The sequence below is a fragment of the Arachis duranensis genome, chromosome 2 (assembly GCF_000817695.3).
Source record: "Arachis duranensis cultivar V14167 chromosome 2, aradu.V14167.gnm2.J7QH, whole genome shotgun sequence".
Classification (NCBI taxonomy): domain Eukaryota; kingdom Viridiplantae; phylum Streptophyta; class Magnoliopsida; order Fabales; family Fabaceae; genus Arachis; species Arachis duranensis.
The window spans coordinates 37,035,223-37,041,025 of NC_029773.3; positions in this window are offsets into that span (position 1 = coordinate 37,035,223).

Below are 5,803 nucleotides of genomic sequence, written 5' to 3' on the forward strand. Positions count from 1 at the left end.
TGCCAGTTTGGGCGTTTAACTCCAATTTTTGTTCCAGTTCCGGCGTTAAACGCCGGGAATTCTGAAGCTGATTTGCAACACCCGTTTGGGCCATCAAATCTCGGGCAAAGTATGGACTATTATACATTGCTGGAAAGCCCAGGATGTCTACTTTCTAACGCAATTGAGAGCTCGCCAATTGGGCTTCTGTAGCTCCAGAAAATCCACTTCGAGTGCAGGGAGGTCAGAATCCAACAGCGTCTGCGGTCCTTTTCAGCCTCTAAATCAGATTTTTGCTCAGGTCCCTCAATTTCAGCCAGAAAATACCTAAAATCACAGAAAAACACACAAACTCATAGTAAATCCCAGAAAAGTGAATTTTAACTAAAAACTAATAAAAAATGTAATAAAAACTAACTAAAATATACTAAAAACATACTAAAAGCAATGCCAAAAAGCGTATAAATTATCCGCTCATCACTAGGCCACCAGAATATAGCCTTTTGATCATTATACATCTTAGTACTCCTAGGGTGAATAGAAAATCCATTCTTGTGTGCTTCCTTCAAGATATCTTATCACAAGGTCCTAACATCCGGCACAATGATCTTACTCTTGAATCTCCATAGCCCATCTTGATCCTGTGACTGACGAACGAATTTCCTGTTGGTAAAAAAATTCACAAATATAATCGCGTTGTAAGTATAGCTTCTAAACCAACAAAAAATCCTTTCGTACAAACGTTTGGTTGTCACAAGTAACAAACCCCTTTGGAATTGATAACCAAAGTATTTAAATCTCGGGTCATCTTCTCAATAAATTGCAGGGAAGTATGATTTATTATTGGTTATGCAAAGGTAAAATTTGGGGTTTTGAAAAGATTTGAACAAATAATTTAATTGATAAGAAAAATAAATTAATAATTAGAAAATTTCTTGGCAAGGTATGAGAATTGGAAATCTCATCCTAGTTATCCTTATCGGGTGTGATGAGTATTATCCGTTGCTCCCACTTAGTTAGCCCTTACTAAATAAGGAAAAGTGAAGTGGACCAATTAATTTGATTCCTCAAGTCCTAGTCAACTCTTAAGGAAAGACTAGCTTTAGAGGGATCCAAATCAACCAGCAAACTTCAAATATTAATCAACTGCTGAGTTTGATAACTCAAGTGTTACCAATTACTCAACCAAAGCCAAAAGGGAAAAATCTAAATTATTTATATAATAAATAAAAGAAAACAATCATAAGTTTGAAATACCTTAAATTATATTAATTAAGAAAATCCTAACATGAAAAGTTCATAAACTAAATTGAGAAAATAAATAAAAGGAACATTGAACCTGTGATGAAGAAGTAGAAATCCTAATCCTAAAAGAAATCCTAATCCTAAATCCTAAGAGAGAGGAGAGAGCCTCCCTCTCCAAAAACTACATCTAAACTATGAAAAGTGTGACTTATGAATGTGATATCTATGAATGGATGCATTCCCCCACTTTATAGCCTCTAATCTGTGTTTTCTGGGCCGAGAACTGGGTCAAAAACAGCCCAAAATTCGTTGGTTATAAAATCTGCCACGCTGGTTTTTCGTCACTGCGATGTGTCCGCGTGAAGCATGTGTTCGCGTCGCCTATCTGTACGGCCACTAGAGTAAATTATATATCAAATCTAAGCCCCGGACGTTAGCTTTCCAACACAACTAGAACCGCCTCATTTGGATCTTTGTAGCTCAAGTTATGACCATTTGAGTGTGAAGAGGTTAGGCTGACAGCTTTGGCAATTTCTTCAACTTCTTGTATTCCTTCCACTTTTGCATGCTTCCTTTCCATCCTCTGAGCCATTCTTGCCCTGTAATCTCTGAAATCACTTAACACACATATCAAGGCATCGAATGATAATAAGAGAGGATTTAAGTAAAAGAAAATAAAAGCCAAAGAAGTATGTTTTCAATCATAGTACAAAATCAGGAAGGAAAAAGTAAAACATGCGAATAGTATGAATAAATGGGTAAAGAGTTGATAAAAACCACTCAATTAAGCACAAGATAAACCATAAAATAGTGGTTTATCAACCTCCCCGCACTTAAACATTAGCATGTCCTCATGCTAAGCTCAAGAGAAGCTATAAAGGAGTGAAGAAGAATGATAGAGAGTATGCAATGCAACCTATCTATATGAATGCAATTACATGCAAGATGTTTCTACTACTTGGTTAAAAGTAAATAAGTTCTCCAAGATAAATATGAATCAAATTACACTAATTCAAATTACACAATAAAAGACAAGTAAACTTGTAAGAAGATAGCTCATAAAAGCAGGGAACATAGAATCAAGCATTGAACTCTCACTGGTAGTGTGTATCACTCTAGTCTCTCAAGTGTCTAGGGTCAATCACTCTACTCTTCCCTAGTCATGCTTTCTAAACCTTGTTCTTCATCTAACCAATCAACAAATATTTAGCATACCAATGCAAACATTTCATCTAACAATCAACAAAAATTTAATGCACCAATACACAAATCAAGAGGTCTTTTAAGGGTTGTAATGGGGTTAGGGTCAAGGTAGGATTGTATTTGGCCAAGTGGACTAAAATCTGAATCCTTAATTAAAATAAACTTTCCCCCTAACTTAAGACAATCCATTCAATTAAAATGCAAAATCTAACTTCCCATTAACTGTGTTTTCCACATATTCATGCATCCTATTTATAAAATTTAAAATGCTTTACCTAGCTACCCAACTTTTTTTTATGTAGTACATGCTCGTGTATCAAACTTATTTTTGAATTTTGTCCCATGTGCATTGATTCTTTTTATTTTGCATTTGGGGTAATATTTTTTTGTATCCCCTTATTTAATTACTTAATTTTTTTTAATTCACGTGGTAATTTAATTATTATGAGCATGCTTCCCAAATTTTCAAATAACTTATTCAATTTAATTCTTTACATTTTTTTATCATCCCATGTTCCCATAAAATTTCCCACACTTAAATTATACACAATATCTATCTTAAGCTAACCAAGGATTCAACTTGAGATTTTTTATTTTGTTTTTCTGCTTAAGGCTAGTAATGTGGTTATGAAATAGAAGGGGGTTAAAAGGCTCAAGGGGGCTAACAAGGATGGCATAAAAGATGGGTTTATTTGGGATAAGTGAGCAAAAATACAAATAATGGCCTCAATCATATGCAAGCATGTAAATACACTAAATAATGGATATATAGAATGGAAAAAAGCACAGATTGCAATTATAGAGAAGAAAACACACAAGAATAAAATTTATGGTTAAATAATGTAACCATGTAAATAAGCTCAAAATCTCACAGGTTGTGTGTTCTTTGGCTCAAAAACCATGTTCCAAATACAACTTCAAACAAATTTAACACATAGAAAATTTTAATTTTTAATTTAAATTAGTGATTTTTTTTCAAAAATAGGGTCCTAGAAGGAAACTTATTATTTTTCAACCAAGTAGTAACTAAATGCATAAAATCAAACAAACATGCAATGAAACATGCAAATGCAACAACTAACAAATTAACATTGGTGTTGAAAAAAAGAAGTAACTAACCCACGGAGATCGGTATCGACCTCCCCACACTTAAAAATTGCACCATCCTCGGTGCATGCTAAGATGTACAAGTGGATGGGTGGCTCCGCAGCTAGCGCTCTTTTTGTTCCTTTCCTTGCCGGTGGTCTGGGAGTAGCTTTCTCTTTACCTTTCTTGGTGGCCATCCTGAAAGAGAAAGAGTAAGGATGTTAAAACTTCAAGGGTTAGAGCAAGGAGGAGAACGGGAAAGGTGGTAATCAATGCACAGTAAAGAGGAATGACGTTAACACATGGCCATGACTACATGTGAAAAGTCATCAATGGAAATATATCAAGTGCATGTGATGACAGTTAAATGCAAGGTATTTATTGACATGCCGGCAAAGGCATGAGTAGCATAGATCAAGCATTTAATGTCCAAGTTAGATTACCAAGTCTTTCAAACTAACAATATGCTTGTATTAATAATTATATTTAATTAATAAAATATAAAAATGACTTTGTGAAAAGCAAGCATTCAGAGTAGTAGATTAAAAGAAATCTAAAAATAGTGCACAATGCCATACGAACGTTTTCACAAACACATAGCATGCATGGGAAATAAGTTGTTGAAAGTATTAAATTGAACATGCAAGAAACCCTTTAAAAAGTAATATATAATTGTCAAACAATTTCTAATAATCCACAAGCAAAATATAGAGAATAATAACCCAAATAAATCTCTAACACCAATGAAAATAATGCAATGAATGAAAAGTATGCAAATAAATTAAATGAAATATAATGGAAGTGAAAAGGGGTGAGAAGTTAAAGAGATGAAGAAGAAGAAAGTAAGAAAAGGAAGAAGAAGGAAATAAGAAGGGAAAGAAAAGATTTAGATTTGGGGAAGAAAAAGATAAGATATTTGGTTGATTTGGATAAGCTGTGCGCCATATGGGACGCGGATGCGTGGTACACGCGATCGCGTGGTGTGTGATGATTATCAGGTGACGCGGATGCGTGGGTCATGCGATCGTGTGGCCTGATTTGTGCGATTGGCGCGAGTGCAGCCGTGCGTTCGCGCAACTCTCTGTTTTAAACTCTTATTGCCAAATTTTTAGGGTGACGCGGTCGTGTGGTTGACGCGATCGCGTGAATGGCCATACTTTGAAAAATGATGCGAACGCGTAGGGCATGCGTTCGCGGAGTAGGGCTTGTGTTTTCAGCACCATTCCAGCCTCACTCCATCACAACTTGCTGCCATACACCCGTTTACGTCGATTTTACAGGGCCACGCATTCGCGTGGGTGACGCGGACGCGTGGGAGGCATTTTCACACATGACGTGGACGCGTAAGCGACGCGGTCGTGTGGGTCAAATTGTGCCAAAGGCACGCCTCCAGCCACACTTTCGCGTGACTCTCTGTTCAATCTTAGTTTTTTCCCAACGCACATTTGACGCGGACGCGTCAGCGACACTGTCGCATCGCGTGCATTTTTTTAAATATGCAAAATGCAGAATGCAGTGCTAATATGAATGATATGCATGATTCCATGTTTAATCAAAACTCAAAAACAAACAAAACAGACTAAAATTAAAACTGAAAAAGGAACGATCATACCATGGTGGGTTGTCTCCCACCTAGCACTTTTAGTTAAAGTCCTTAAGTTGGACATTTGGTGAGCTCCCTGTTATGGTGGCTTATGCTTGTACTGATCCAGAAATTCCCACCAATTTTTGTACTTCCAATAGCCTCCGGGATCCCAAACTCGGCGCAGAAAGCCTTCAAGCAAGTTAAAGCAAGTGACAAGGCCCCACGAGTGTTGATTGTTGGAATGAATTCCGGGGTCCTAAACCTTGCTTTTGCACCCGTCTTTGTGTAGATCATAATGATTCCATCCAGGTGGCACGCAATTGAAATTCTCACTACAGATTCCAAACAACTTCCAAGACCTATTCAATTGAGCTTCACACCCAACCTTGCATTTCAACTTGGAGCATACAACCATGTTGAACCTTGCTGGATAACTCCAACCACTAACCATCTTCTTCTTGCTCTTAATGCCACAAAGAGCTCTAAGTTGACCATCCGTCTCTAGAAGCCCATATTCAAGTGGGAAAGTAAAGGTTAAGGAAGAGAATTTTACCCACTTGAATGTTGTATTGGACGGTAACGGCTTTGGGAGAGGTATTTCTAAGGATCTTGCAAGATCCTCTCCCTTGTGCTCTTCTTTGACAACTTCCACCTCTTTGTAATCTTCTTCAATATCAACCTCTTCCTCATGGTAGATTTCTTCCA